The sequence below is a fragment of the Cnephaeus nilssonii genome (assembly GCF_951640355.1).
Source record: "Cnephaeus nilssonii genome assembly, chromosome: 6".
Taxonomy (NCBI): domain Eukaryota; kingdom Metazoa; phylum Chordata; class Mammalia; order Chiroptera; family Vespertilionidae; genus Cnephaeus; species Cnephaeus nilssonii.
The window spans coordinates 3,012,866-3,028,342 of record NC_137077.1 but is presented as its reverse complement, the minus strand read 5'-3'; the positions used below and the strand labels follow the sequence as shown (position 1 = coordinate 3,028,342).

General features: G+C 58.3%; 1 protein-coding gene across 5 annotated transcripts in view; it reads right to left on the bottom strand.

Annotated features, from left to right (window-relative positions):
• Positions 1 to 2,810, bottom strand: part of PACSIN2 (protein kinase C and casein kinase substrate in neurons 2) — a 114,497-nt gene extending 111,687 nt beyond the window's left edge. For 4 of the 5 annotated variants that reach the window (XM_079774562.1, XM_079774561.1, XM_079774559.1 and 1 more), the window contains exon 1: positions 2,647 to 2,810. The gene's annotated coding sequence lies outside the window, so the exon portion shown is untranslated. The remainder of the gene's footprint in view (positions 1 to 2,646) is intronic. The other variant, XM_079774564.1, reaches the window with a different exon arrangement.
• Positions 2,811 to 15,477: the final 12,667 nt, after the last annotated feature.

The following is a 15,477-nucleotide window of genomic DNA, read 5'->3' as shown; positions in this document are numbered from 1 at the left end:
CCAGGGGCCACCACTGGACCAATCAGGAGCCAGGTTTCGGGCACTGATGGTGCTTCCAGGTATGTGAAGGATCACTGCCAGGGCCAGAAAGAAGGTAGCTACCTGTGGAATGTAAACTGACGTCAGAAGTAAGGCATTACTGCCTTCAGGTATGCAGCTGCAGTTCCAAACAATCTAACTGGAAAAAAACTGAACCAGCACTCTCACTCATGGGAAGGTGGTCATTACCCCCATAATCTACAGGGCAGCCTCCACAATCCACCTTACAACCTGATGGCAGATAAGGCAGGCCCAAGTGAGCTGGGGCGTTCACGGGAGGGTGGCCAGAGAGCATTTGGTAAATGCTAGCAGGATCTCCAAACACACGGTGCCATTATTATCATCATTAAGGAACCTATGCAACCTTTTTGATATTCCATAACATCCTGCAACAGCAGATGACCCCAGCAGAAGCAGGAAGCCTGAACATCTTGCTTCTTAACTCAGTCGGTACGGAAATTGAAGTGAATAGAGAAGAAACAAAAAGATTAAGGACAAAGGAACCTCAGGTCCCACCCAAAAATTGGCCAGGCCATCAGAGATCTGGACTTGGCCTCCAGGACTAGGGAAAGCCAACTTTATTTCCCAGAAGGAGAATGTGTTCAAAACCCAGATACTGTCGTTTACAAATGCATACTTTGATTATTTCAGTATTATGACCTCTTATACATTTGAGACTAAAAGTAATGAAGTTCCGTCCTGGCCGGCTTGGCTCAGTGGATAGAGTGGCAACCTGCGGACTGAAGGGTCCCAGGTTCGATTCCAGCCAAGGGCACATGCCTGGGTTGCAGGCTGGATCCCCAGCAGGGAGTGTGCAGAAGGCAGCCAATCAATGATTCTCTCTCATCATTGATGTTTCAATCACTCTCCTTCTCCCTTCCTCTCTGAAATCAATAAAGAAATATATTTTTAAAAATAAAAATAAAAATAAATAAAAGTAATGAAGTTTCCAGTTCCCAAACAGCATGAGCTAAGAATGCCATTTCCATTCAAATGAGTGTTTATTCTTCTCCGAAAAAGTGAGTAGAGTGCAGATCTAATCAACGCATCTCCTCTGTGTTACTTTCCCAAGTAATAAATATCACCAGCCTAAGGGCCAGTTTCTTAAAAGATTCCAGACAATTGTCCAAAGAAAAACACACCACAGGAAAGTGTGTTTCTGCTGCAGTGGCCTCCTATCGCAGCTGGCACAACCTCACCAAAGAGATGGCCAAACGCTAACATTATAAATTGAGATGCACACAGATGAGAGTTTCCCGTGTGAGTCAAGAGAAACCCAAGTTGCCATGCCCGCCACCACCCCCTTGGGTGCCTCTGCAGGGAGGCTGCAGGCAGGCGTGTGGTCAAGCGGAATAAGAACGTTTGGGGCAAGAACGGGAGGGCTGCCCCCCCAGGGCACCCACCTGGCCCGGGGCTCCAGCCCCTCCGGCCCAGGAGGATTCCATCAGAACGTCAGCATGTCGGGCTGGCTGCGGAGGAGGAGCCGGAGAGAGGAGGAGGAAGGGGTGAGCTGGCCCCTCGATGCTCACCAGGACAGCCAGGGCGTGTTTGGTAAACAGGGTACCGAGCAGCCCTGGAGATTCGGAGCAGCCTCCCCTCCGGAGCCACAAAAACGCAGGGGCCGTTCGGGGAAAGGGAGAAGGCAAGATCCAGGAATGGCGCGCGCACACCTGAAGGCCCCCTGCCCCGCGCCCGGCCCGCCGAGCGGCATCCTCCCCGGCTGCAGCCGCGTGGGCCCCCGGAGCGCGCACCGCGGGCCGCCCGGGCCAGCTGCGTCTGCCAAGAAAATCGGTGGCGCGGAGACCCAGAGAACCGCTCCAAGGAAGCAGCAGAGATCCCAAATTCGCCCATCGCCGACCTCCCCCGAGGCCAGGCAGGCTCCGGAACCCCCGCGGGGGAGGGCGCTCGCGCGTCGGTGAAGCAGCGGCGGTCTGGGCAGACGGCAACCCGCTCCGGGCGCCCCGGCCGCCCCGAAGCCCTCGGACCTGGAACGAGGAAGGGCTTGGCCCCCGCCCCACGGAGGGAGAGCCGGGAGAGGGGCAGGGAGGGTGGGGGGAGGGAAGGAAATGAGGACGGTCCTCCCAGCGCCCAAATAAGCGCATCCGCATATGTGTCCCGCCGGCCCCTCCGCCCCTCCCTCCAGGCCACCTCGGACCGCGCCGAGCCCCTACCCGGCGGCTCCCGGCCACGCCTCTCCCGCGGCGTCTCCCCCGGACGCCGGCGCCTCCGCTGCGAACCGATGGACCCGGCTGCCCTCCGACCGTGGCCCCCTCTCCCCCTCGGACCCCGCGGGCTCTGCTCCCGCACGCCTCTCCCCCGTCAGCCCCAGCCCGCGCCCCGCCGGCTGCCCCCTCCCTCGGGCCCCCCCACCTCCTCCGGGCCCCCGGACAGACGTCTTCTCGGCGCCCCCTCCGCTTCGGCCCCGAACACACCCCTCCCGCCGCGACAGGAAGTTCCCGCGCGGGCAGCGCGGGCCCGGGAGGTGCGGGCGGCGGCCCCAGAGGCTGCCCTTGGCGCGCGGCGCGGGGCCTGACAGGGCGAGGGCCCGGCCGCCGACCAGCGCCCGCGTCCGCCCGCGCCTCCCAACCGCCGGCGCGCGCCCCTCACCTCGGCCGCCGCTCGCCTCTCGACCGGCCGCGCACCCCGCTCCGGCAGCGACGGCGTCTCCGGCTCCGGCTCCGGCTCCGGCTGCGGCTGCGGCCAGGATCCCGCCCTCGCTCCGCTGCGCTGCCCGGCCCAGCCCTGACCCGCCGCCGCCACTACTTCTGCCGCCAGCGCCGAGCGCACCTCCTCCTCCGCGTCCGCTGTGCTCGTCCCATTGGCTGCTGGGCGCCGGGCCCCACCCCACAGCCCCTTAGGCGCATCTGATTGGTCCAGAGGCAAGCCGAGGAGGCACGCCCCCTCGCGCGCAAAAGGGACCTCCCCTGGGCGCCTTTGGCGGCTTCCTCTGTCAATCAAAGGAGCAGGGCTACTTAAGCGGCGGAGAAGGTTGCTGGGGTCATTCTAGCCCAGTGACTCCCAGGATGTGGTCCGCAGAGCTCGCTAGTGGAGCCCGAGTTTTACGGGTTTGGGGAGGCCACCAAGGTTTGGGGGGGCAACACCGCATCTGACTGGGAGTTCAGGGAAGTCTTTCTGAAAGTCTCCTTTCTGAAAGTGTCATCAGGGCTCCCTCAGACTCACACTACTGGAGTATGTTCCACTTCAACCGGCTTAGTGGGGGGGGGGGGGGGGGGGGGGCGGGCAGAGGGGGGCTGGAGGGGAGAAGGTGGTATACAAAGCCCAAGGGAGGGTTTCGGATACTGACACCAGGTAACTTTGGGGGGAGTGGCCCCAACTAAAGAGAGTAAATGACAGAGCCAGGATCAGAACCCCAGGTCCGCTTGACGCCAGGCCGGCACTGGTTCCACATCACCACCTTGAAAATAATCATGAGAACAGTGTAGCAGGATACGGGGAAATGCTAAACAAAAACGTTAAAAGAAAAGCCGGATACAAAATGCAGAATGGTGGGAGCTCTAAACATTTTCGTTAAAGAAAAATGTTAAAAGAAAAAGCCGGGTACAAAATGCAGAATGGTGGGGGCCCTAAAACTGCTACTCCTGTGCCCCCGGACAGGGACTGGCCGAGAGGCCACGAGAAACAGTGGTCGGCCCCTTTCCAAACTGTTCTGTGCTTATGATAATATTTGAGAAAGAAAGTGGGGGGAGGGTACCCCCATGTTGTGCCGGGGCAAGCCAATGCCAAGGAGTCCCTGCCATTCTCCAGGACTCAGCCCAAAGGGCCCAACTGCCACCCAAAACACCTCCGGGGCGTGAGTGCTGAACCCAGTCATCACAGAGTCTCCCAGCCCCGGGGACCTGGGTGAGGCCCACGCACACAGCTAGCCCACGCCGTGTGAAGATCCCGTCCTTCCCGAGGTCTCTGAACAATGTCCGCCCCCCTGCCTCAGTGCTCCTGCTCCTCCCCGCACACGCCCGGGTCCTCGGCGTCGTCACCTTCTCCATCGTCACCTTTTGCCACACCTCACGCAAATCCCCCCACCCCACGCCTGGAACTGCCAGCTCCCAGCAGTCCCTGCAGACCGGATGCTGACCTCCTGGCCCAAGAGGTCACCACCCAGTCAATGCACCTCTGTGTCCATCGGTGACGCAGGGCCAGCCCTCCTCGCAGGGTTGGGGTGAGGAGCCATGGGGCAAGCAGGTGGAAGCGGGAGGGCCCCTCTGGGAGCACAGGCCCAGCAGGCGCGTGCTCATTATCAGGGCGGCTAACCTGAGGCCACACTTTGTCAGCTGCCATTCTGCTCCTCTTTCCCACAAATGTGTCCATTTCCTGGTCTGGAACCAAGGCTGTCTATGTTAGTCTATTAGCCACTTCCCACTGACCAGCCAGGATAAGCAGCCCAGGTTAGAACACCCTTTCACAGAGAACAGAACATTCTCAAAAAAATAAAAGCATCCAGACAGTGGTGCTGCTGGTAAATATCCTTGTACAGTGGTATACATGCTTCTTTCAAGAAAACAAAGATCTGCCCTAGCTGGCTTGGCTCAGTGGATAGAGCATTGGCCTGCGGACTGAAGGGTCCTGGGTTCGATTCCGGTCAAGGGCACATGCCCGGGTTGCAGGCTCGATCCCCAGTAGGGGGCGTGCAGGAGACAGGTGATCAATGATTCTCTCATCGTTGATGTTTCTATCTCTCTCTCCCTCTCCCGTCCTCTCTGAAATAAAAAATATATATATTTTAAGGAGAAAGAGAGAGAGAGAAAAAACGAAGATCTAAGTTTGTTCCAGATATCTACTCGATAAATTCCAATGCACAAGGCAGGGGGTGGCAGCGAGGGTTCAGGGAGGGATGAACCCGGGTCCTGCTTGTACTCCTGGGAAGACCCTGCAGGGCACAGAGCCTAGAAGAGACACAGGGGGGACCTCATGGGGTGGTCCCAGAGGAGGAGAAACCCTCCAGCGGGAGGGCAACAACATGGAAGGCAGTGAAGTCTCACCTCGCCTGGGTGGGTGGGAGTCATGAGCGAAGGCCCAGAGGCAAGAAATCCGGCCCGAGGAAGGGGAGGGTCCTGCTTGGCCAGAGTATTGCAGACTGGAGGGGAAGTTAGGGGAAACCGGTGGGGAAGGCGGCTGAGCAGCAAGTAGCTGTGCCATGCTGGCAAGTTGCTTCACCCTCAGGCCTCAATTCTTTCACCTGTAAAATGGGAATAATCACAGAATCTAGTGCTGAGGGAAAGTATGCAGATTCTTGAGGTCACAGGCCCAGTCTGTGGTTGTTGAGAGTGTGCAAGGCTCATACACATTTTGTGAAAGTGCTCTTTAAAAAAATTGTGATAAAAAAAGAAGAAAGACCAAAGAACACGTGCTGCGCACCAGTGATATTTCACAGACACCGAAGTGTTAACCGTTGAGGCCAAAGACACACATCTCTAGATACACCAGAGTGAACCTGTCGCCGGCCAAAGCTGCGTAAAGATCTGAATTCCTGGCAAATGTGTCATTGATTAGGAAGCAGTTACCTGGCCTTCCTTGCTTTGCTCTGTGTTTTTTTTTTTTTTAATATATTTTATTGATTTTTCACAGAGAGGAAGGGAGAGGGACAGAGAGCCAGAAACATCAATGAGAGAGAACCATCGATCAGCTGCCTCTTGCACACCCCCTACTGGGGATGTGCCCGCAACCAAGGTACATGCCCTTGACCGGAATCGAACCTGGGACCCTTCAGTCCGCAGGCCGACGCTCTATCCACTGAGCCAAACCGGTTTCGGCCTTTGCTCTGTTTTGTCCCACTCTGGCCTGCGCAGGTCTGCTCCCATAAAACCAGCAAGGACGTGGCCTCACACCTGTGCCACACCATGCCACATCCCACCCAGTGCCACCGAGCAGGACACATATGCCTGGAGCCTGCCCCCACCCAAAGTCAGGGGCACATGGGCACATCACCTGGACGACGACGTTTCCCCAATTGGGCGTCTCCAAGACACCGACATGGGGATCACCCCGTCTTCAGTTCCTCGGCGGGTTCCCGCGTCTCAGGCATTCTGAGAGAGCTTGTTTGGAGGGTCTAGCAGGGGAGCGCAGCTACTCGGATACCCCTGACCGAAGACCGGTCCTCTCCTCTGGGGGGAGGTCGTCCTCTTCAACCGAGCGCGCGGCTTCGGGAGGGACGCACGTGGATCGGTGAGGGAGGAGGGGGACACCCGCCAGCCAGCCAGATCAGCCGAATCAACCCTGGCGATCAATGGGGTGACAGATGTCGCAGCCAGATCGCCCTCATATCCCTCAGCATTCTGAAAGCACCGTTCCTCACAGATACTTCCGGCTCACTTTCACCGAGTGCGGAAGCCCGCTCCGTGTTACAATGTTGCCGTGGGTCCCCAAGTGGCACACGTGTCAACAACGAAAGTGATACATTGAGGTGAGAGTTTGAAACTTTGAATGAAGACTCCCAATGCCCAGCCTTGACGGGATACATTGTAAGTACTTTCTATCGGGTGACCATAGAAGCTTCCTTGGGGACTTCCCCTGTGCCCTGGAGAGTCAGGGGGACCGGGAAGCCACCACAGGGTTCCGTTGTGACGCTAAGTCTCATCTCACCCATGTCGGCTCCCGGCTCGGACAAATTGAAGGTCATCCTGTGATGATCGTAAAATGAGATATTTGTAATCATAGGCGACTGACTAGTCCTGGGAATCCAGATTTCCTTGATACGAAATAATATTAGATGCTGAAACTAATTTTTTTTAAAAAGTACCTGTAACAGTCTCAAAATGTACATTCATCAGAAAAGTGGCATTGCTCTCACTGGTTCGGTTTATAACAAAGGAATGTTAATGAGCTTGAACTTGTAAAAGAAGCTGTGCACCAGTACTGACACTGTGAAATAAACATGCACCCACACAGCGCTGCTGTTGGTTGCATGTAAGATGTCACGGAAAGTGTCCCGCAGCTAAAAAGATGAAGAGGTGTTGAAACCACGATGGAAGGCAGCGGGAAGCCATCAGGGGCTGCTCTCGGACCCCAGACCAGCTGTTTCCCAAGGTCCTGCTGACGAGGAGGGACCTTGTCCGTGTGCGTCTGTGACTGACTTGTTGAATCACCATCTGTGAAACTGGACAAGGGCTGCCTGGGGTGGGGAGGGGCGTCCATGCCTCGCTGGGGGTCGGGGGACTTCCAGGTGAGCTGGTCCCGGGCCGTCTCCCACCGAGAGCCCGGGGTTGTGTGTAGCCGTGTCACCATCACGGCAGCAGCAGCAGCAGCAGCGGAGGAGGTCAGACCCCCAGACACCCCCCTGGGGTTCAGTATCTCACTGGGTGCCGGTCACGTCCGGTGTCAGAGAAAGGAGGGGGAGAGGCTGAGCCTCACAGACCCAGTTTTTTCTTCTGTGACAAAGGGTGCTGCTTCCAGCAGTTAGGACATTTAGGCCCAGAGGTTCCTGTGCTTTCTTACTTTTTGCTTTGTTTCTGGTTTTGTTCGAATAGACTTTATGGACTTGGGCAGGTCACCTCGTTTCTTGGCCTCAGTGTCCTTGTGTGGACAGGGAACGATGGCTCACCCCTGCTGGGGGGCGGGGGTTAAGTGGGGTCACGGACTAAAGCATTCTGCACGGCGCCGGCACACAGTAGGTGCTCACTCCGCGGATGCTGGCACTGCCTTTGGCATCGTGCAGCCGCCTCCTGGTCTGTGGAGGGGAGAGGGTCAGGTGACAGGCTAGGCAGGCCCCGTGGACATGCTAGCTCCCTCACCATCCAGCCCCACGCCCTCCACCTCCTCACATTGGCTCCCGCCATCCCGTCTCTGCTGATGAGCCCCCCCAGACACACGCTGCCTCCGCCCCGGAGACCCTCCTTGGTGACTCCCCTCTGACACGCACGATGCCCGCACCTAGGCCTGAATGGAAAGCGCACAGTCCCCACCTCTGAGCAATTCATTGTGGGTGGGCGCCCCAGGAGGCAGCTGAGAGCAGGGCTCCGGAGGGGCCAAGCAGCACCCTGGGGGACTTTGGGGGGCCCTAGGGGGCTCCTAAGAAAAGCACATCCTCAAAGATAAGCAGCACAGCCCTGACAGCATGGCTCAGGGGTTGAGTATCAACCTATGAACCGGGAGGTCAGGGTTCGATTCCCGGTCAGGGCACAGGCCCAGTGAGGGGCGTGCAGGAGGCAGCCGATCCATGGTTCTCCCTCATCACGGATGTCTGTCTCTCTCTCTCTCTCTTCCTGCACTCCCCGCCCCGAGAGGGGCAGAGCTAAGGGTGCTGCCCCGAGGGTGAGTTTCAGGGGCGCTGGACCTCAGCTCCCTGGCATCATCACCCACGAGGAATGCGGGCACCATCTCCCCACCTCCCAGGCCGCCCCGCCCGGCCCTGCTGCCTGTGTTCCCACTCCCACGGCAATTGCTCCTCCCAGGCCATCCCGTGCCCGCCTCACTCCCTGTCCCCGCCCTCTGCAGGAGCCTCCAACCGGGTCTGAGACCCATCAGACCTGCCCGCCAATCAAACAGCCACAGCAACTTCAAGCAGCTCCTGCCCTGGCTGGTGTGGCTCAGTGGATAGAGTGTCAGCCTGTGGACTGAAAGGTCCCAGGTTTGATCCTGGTCAAGGGCACGGACCTCAGTCCCTGGCTCTGGTCGGAAAGCGTGCAGGAGGCAGCCAACTGATGTTCCTCTCTCTGTCTCACCCCTCCCTTCCACTATCTCTAAAAAAAATCAATGGAAAAATATCCTCGGGTGAGATTAACAAAAATCAATCAAACAAACAAAAAAGTTCAAGCAACTCCTCTGCCCGTGGACTGCCCGTGGCCACCACTTTCTCTGCCCTCTGGGCCCGGTCAGCAGACAGACCCAGCCAGAGCTGCCGGTCGGCAGGTTAACAGGCACCGGGCACATGCTTGGGTTGCGGGCTCCATCCCCAGTGAGGGGCGTGCAGGAGGCAGCCGATCAGTGATTCTCTCTCATCATTGATGTCTCTCTCTCTCTCTTCCTCTCTGAAATCAATACAAATATATTTTAAAAAAGAAGAAGATAAGCAGGACTCGGAAGGTCACATTGAGGGGCAGGTGCTGGGACCTGAGGTGGAGCCCAGGCAGATCCCCAAAGGCCGTGTGCAAACAACCCTCCTCAGAGGGCAAGCCCACGGTCAGGGCAGCAGCCAGGGCGAATCCAGCAGCCCCAGGTCCTGCTCCCGGTACCCAGCCCCAGGCCTCCGGTCCCGGCAGCTCCGGGCCTGGTGCTGGGAGCAGGCCCGGCCTCCCACTGTCCCTCCTGCACCCGCCCTTCCTGTTGGGACAGCTCCGCTCTCTGTGTAACTGGTTCCAGCGGTGGCCGGTTTCAGGTTGCGGCACGTGCATCATCGAGGCTGATGCGAGTATCATGTGGGCCCCGGGAGCCCGCCTGCCCACCTGCCCGCCCGCCCGGCTGGGCTAATTACAGGTCACGGCACGTGTGCCCGGACAGCCGGCACCCAGAGCCAGGCCTCCCGGGACAAGGCCTGGGCGCCAGCCACCGCGTGCTCATTCATGCTGTCGCTAGGCCAGCCCTCCCGGAGCACCTCGGGGGGGGGGGGGGGGACAGATCGCAGGCTGGGCTCCGGGGAGGGGGCGGGCGCCCCACAGGGTCGAACTGGCCCGGGCTTCTCCAGCCCCAGGAATAAGCATGGCCGTCACCCAATGACTCCGTCCACGGCGACAGGCCGTGACCATGCTGAGACATAGCAGCTCCTGCTTCCTCACAACCCCACTTGGCACTTGGGGAAACTGAGGCTCAGAGAGATGAAGTGACTTCTCCAAGGTCATGCAGCCTTTGGCTCCAGAGCCATGCCCTCGGCACTACCCACGCCCACTAAGTCCCAGTGGGCGGCCCGGAGAGCAGAGGACGTGCCGGCCAGTGTCTGCAGCCTGGGCCTCGCGAGCAGGGCCTTGGAACCGGCCTGGGTGCTGGAGGCTGGTGCCAGGCACCGGCTCTGTGATGCCCTCGCCCATCTAGCCCCGCGCTCTCTCCCGCCTCCTGGCATTGGCTCCCGCGTCCTCCCTCACCTGCTAGCTCTCCCCCGCCTCCTCCCGCCAGACATGAGCCCATCCTCTGCCTCGGAGACCCTCCTCGGTGCCTCTTTCAGGAAGGCCTCTCAGACCCGCCTGCCTCAGGAAATGCAGGCCTGGCCGGGCCTCCCAGCGCCCCCACGGCCTCCCACCCCGCAGCTTGAAGCTGACCGAATCCTCCATCCCGGCACCCGGCACCCGGCACCCGGCACCCGGCACCCGGCACCCGGCACGGTGGGAAATGCCTCAGCAGAGGCCTCTTCAGCTCCTCCTGGGCTCAGGCCTCGGGGAAGAAAGGTCCCGATGAGAGAGGACAGAGGCACAGTCTCCAAAGGAGAACTCAGTGCTGACCAGAAGAGGAGGTGAATTTTTTTAGAGCAGTTTTAGGTTTACAAAAAAATTGACCAGAAAATAGAAAAAGTCCCCACCTGCCTACGTGCCTCTCCCCCCCTCCATATAGCCCCTGGTATTTACACCCATGTTACATCCATTTGTTACAACTGATGAGCCTATAGTAGCACAGCATCATTATTATTATTATCCTATCTAATAAAGACAGAATATGCAAATTGACCGTAACTCCGCGACAAAGATGGTGGCGCCCACAGCCAATAAAGAGGGAATATGCAAATTGACGCGACAAGGCGAGTGGCGAAAAGGCGGCTCTGAAAAAAAAAAAAAGGCGGCTCTGGACGGAGCGAAGGCGGTGCCATCAGCCACGGGAAGGAAGGCCTATTCTTGCACGAATCTTCGTGCATCGGGCCTCTAGTCTATATATAAAAGGCTAATAGGCCAAGTGTCCGACTGTCAGACCAGTCGCTATAACGTACAGTGACCACCAGGGGCCAGATGTTCAACGCAGGAGCTGCCGGGACGTGCACTGGCCATTTAGAGAAAAACGGCACCTCGGACTTGGTGCCCCTAAAGCAACACTCGGCTTCCCCCAGGTGGGACATAGGCCCAGCCACCACCCCGGAGCAACACCCCACCAAATCGCAGCCTACACTGCCGAGACTCCATGGTGCAAAATGCAGCCCACAGCCCAGCCCAGCCCGGAAATGGTTGCTGTGAGTGCCAGGTAATGACGTCATGCAGCAACGCCCTGCTTCCTCTCCCTAGCGACTAGCCTCCTGGCAGTTTCTTCAGCCCAGGAACACGACTTGCTTTACAGCCAGGTGCAAACATTTCACACCTTAACCAAATGTCTGTGAAGCGTTTTCCGTGCCTCATCTCATTTGATCCTTGCAGAAGTCCTGGAGTAGGTAGATAGGAGACTCGGTGGAATCCTATTTTCTTTTCATTAGCCGGAAAATGGAGATTTAGAAACTTGACCCGACTGAAAAGAAGAAATGGTGCACCTTGAGAATGACTTCAGGTTTTCTCACTGCAGAATATAGTCAGACACGGCTGCAGTTAAATAGTGTACCCTTTGTTCTCCCTGCGTGATCTACAATAATAATCTGCTTTGTGTTGAGAAGCATTGATCGGCTGGCCTCCTGCACATCCCACACTGGGAATCAAGCCTGCAACCCGGGCATGTGCCCTGATCAGGAATTGAACCATGACCTCCTGGTTCATAGGTCAACACCCAACCACTGAGCCACGCCTTATTATTAATTGGAGTCCCTGGTTTGCACTGGGCTCCATTCTCTGTGTTGTACATTCTATGGATTTTGACCAGTGCATTATGGCATGTGTCCTGCTTACTATGTCATTCAGATGGTTTCCCTGCCCTAAAAATCCTCCGTGCTCCACCTACTCGTCCTTCGCCCCACCCTCAACCCTTGGCTGGCCGACCTCTTTCCTGCCTCCATGCCTTTGCCTTTTCCAGAATATCCGATGTTGGAATCATACGGAATGCAGCCTTCTCAGATTGGCCTCTTTCACCTGAGATACGCACTTCAGGTTGCTCCGTGTCTTTCCGTAACTTGATAGCTCATTTCTTTTGATCTCTGATGGCCTGGACGTGCCCCAGTTTAGTTATCTGTCAGCCATCAGAGAACATCGTGGTGGCTTCCCAGTGCTGGCAATGATACATGAACTCATAAACATTCATGGCAGCTTGCTGTGTGCATGCAGGTTCTCAGCTGGCCGGGGCACACGCCCAGCAGTGATGCCAGCTCTGTCAACGAGCGGTGGTTGGTAGGGACAGCCCCTCATGGCCTCAGGGTGCGGACAGCAGCAGCACCCGTGAGAAATGGGGTACAGATGTGTGGAGCTGGAGGGAAATGCTTGGGCCCCAGGCATCTTCCAGCTGGGCTTTTAGTGAGAGGACAGAGAGGGGAGAGGGAGGTTAGTGCAGAGTATGCACTGACCTGCCTGGGGCTCCTGGCAAGGCCTGCAACGTCAAGGGCAGGCAGAGGACAGAGGCAGGCTGTGCCAAAAGATGGTTGAGCCCGGCCGGCGTGGCTCAGTGATGGAGCGTCGACCTGTGAACCAGGAGGTCACGATTTGATTCCCGGTCAGGGCACAAGCCCGGGTTTCGGGCTCGATCCCCAGGGTGGGGCGCGCAGGAGAAAGCCGATCAACGATTCTCTCTCATCATTGATGCTTCTCTCTTTCTCCCTCTCCCTTCCACTCTGAAATAAAAGAAAAAATATATATTTTAAAGATGGTTTAAAAAAACCATGGTGTTTTATTTGTATTTATTTATTTGTTTGTTTTGTTTTTTAAATCCTCACCCAGGGTATTTTTCCATTGATTTTGAGAGAGAGTGGAAGAGAGACGGAAAGACAGAGAGAAACATCAATGTGAGAGAAACACATCAATTGGTTGCCTCCTGCATACGCCCCAACCAGGGCCCCTACTAGAGAGAAGCCTGCAACCAGGTACGTGCCCTGGACCGGAATCAAACCCAGGGCCCTTGGGTCCACAGGCCGACGCTCTATCCACTGAGCCACACCAGCCAGGGCCAAACCACGGTGTTGTAACCGTGGGCCTTAGGAACCGGCAGGCTTTCAGCAGGCGGCCGTGGGCAGGGAGGAGCAAGCCAGGATGGGGAACAGCATGAGCTGTGGTCGTGTTTTTTTAATCCTCACTCAAGGACATGTTTATTGATTTTAGAGAGAGAGGAAGGGGGAGAGAGAGAGAGAAACATCCATGTGAGAGAGCAACATTGATTGGCTGCCTCCCATACGCGTCCTGAGCGGGAATTGGGACTCACCCTTTTGGTGTGCGGGACGACACTCCTACCAACGCGCCAGGCTGAGCTGTGGCCTGTGGGGGGCTGTGAGGGGACGTGGGCGTGGCTGGCTGTGAGCGGGGAGGCCTGGAGCTTCAACGGGACCACCACCGGGCAGCGGCTCCGGGCCAAGCGGCAGGTGGGCCGGGTGCGGGCGGGGGCTTGGCCCAGGTGCTTCCGGCTGAAGGGCTCCCTGGGCGGCGATGGGATGAACTTTTCCACTCTTCCTGTCCTGCGTTCCCTTTCTTTCTCAGAGCCTCTCTGTTTGCCTTGAGGCGTGACAGCACCCTGCCCACCGGAAGGGAGTGTCATGTCACCGTGACCCCCACCCCCACCCGGGAGGCTGTGATGGACGTGACTCAGCCTCGCCCAGCCCAGGCTCTGCGCGCCCCGAGCTCGCCCACCTTTGGCCCCACCAGCTGGGCTGCCCTTCCCTGTGGGCGGGCAGGCTGCTGCCCAGGGGACGGTGGGGATGGAGGAGGGGGCCCAGCAGCAGAGAGAGGTGAGCATTGCCGCTGAGAACAGGGGAGCAGCCAGGGCCGGAGGGCCCGTGTGTGCCAGCTTGGCCTCTGCTTCTGCTGCCCTGGCTGGAGGGCGGCCGTCACCTGAGGTCACGTGCACCCTTAGGAGACCAGGGACACCTCCGGGAGGTGGAGGAGACAACCGGGGCCACAGCCAGCGAGTGGGCGGGGCTCCCCCAGGGACGCGGATCCCGGCGCTGGGCTTCGCAGCAACAGGTTTATTGAGCACCTACTACACCCTGGACCGGTTCTGGGCACTGGGAACGCCGTGGTGGACGGGACCAGTCCCGCCCTCAGGGGGCGCTCCTCCTGAGGGAGAGAGGGCTACTCAAGGTCTCACAGGACCGCGGAGCCGGGCCCAGCCTCTCCCCACAGCTGGCGCCCCCCCTTCCCCCCCCCCCCCCCACCCGCAGCCCTGAAATGGCTCTTCTCTTCTCCACGTGAAAACTCTAGGTCACCCCGGAAGCTGGGATTCCTAGAAGCTCACCTTCGGAAAGGCCCCCCAAGCTACCGGTTCCTCATGACCTCCCCTCCGCCCACCCCTGGGACAGGGGCTCACTACCTCCCACGATGACCCATTCTGCAAGTGGAGAGTGCTACGAAGTCCCCCCAAACCGCCATGCGCCTCGTCTCCTCTGCCGCTGCTCCTGGTCCTGCCCCGGGACACCCCATTACACGTCCCTGTCCTCCAGCGGCCCGCCGGTCCCCCTCAGCCTCCTCCTCTTGGGAATGACTGTCCTCGCTTTCCCACCATCCGGCCTCGCCCTGCCCGTCAGTGCCCACAGTGCCCGCCGCTCTAACACTGCCCACACACTGACCGTCAGGGCCCTGGTGAGCGGGACAGAAGCCACCTGACCTCCGGTTCTTCCCGTGCAGCCCGGGGCGGAGGGCAGAGACCCGGCAGGCAGCAGGACCCCACGGGGGAGGGCGGGACGGCCACAAGCCAGCAGACGCCACCGGTTCCATCAGTCACTCAGCGGTCCTCCCTCTAGGGCCCCTCACGCCGGGCCAGTGCCAGGCGGCGCCGCGGTGCTTTGTGGGGAAGAGAGTAAGAAAAGCGAGGGACGCCTAACAAAGATGTTTAAGGCAGCAGCGATGCCTTGAAGAAAACAGAGGAGTTCAGAGAAAACAACAACCAGCCCCTCAAAGATCACGGGAAGAGAATTCCAGGTGGAGGCCACGGCCCGGAGGCAGGGAGGCCCCACAGGCAGAGGCTGAGGCTCCAGCAGAAGCCAGGGCTGAGGGAGGGGGCGGGGGGGGAGGGGGGGAGAGAAGGGGGGGCGGGAGCTTGAGCTTATTCCGGCTCCAGGGCAAGTTCCCCTGGAGGGTCAGACCTCGGCCTCGGCTTCCACGTTGAAGAGGAGGGAGGGGCCAGTGTGGACAAGCGTGACCAGGATAGGCTTCGGGATCCAAGGGAACCTTCTCCCCCAGAATTAGAAAAGAGTCCCAATCTAGGAGCAGTGGAAGATTTACCCCCTTAAAAATTACTTTAAAATATATTTTTATTGATTTCAGAGAGGGAGAGGGAGAGATAGTGTTAACGTAAAAAAACATTGAAACCTGTCAAGAATTGTTGTGAGTTTATTTGAGCCAAACTGTCGACATATGAGGAAGCAGAACCTCAATGAACTGAGATGATGCTCCGGAGAATGGCGGGCTACATCTGTATTTATACATTGCAATCAAAGGAAAGGGACGAGGTGGG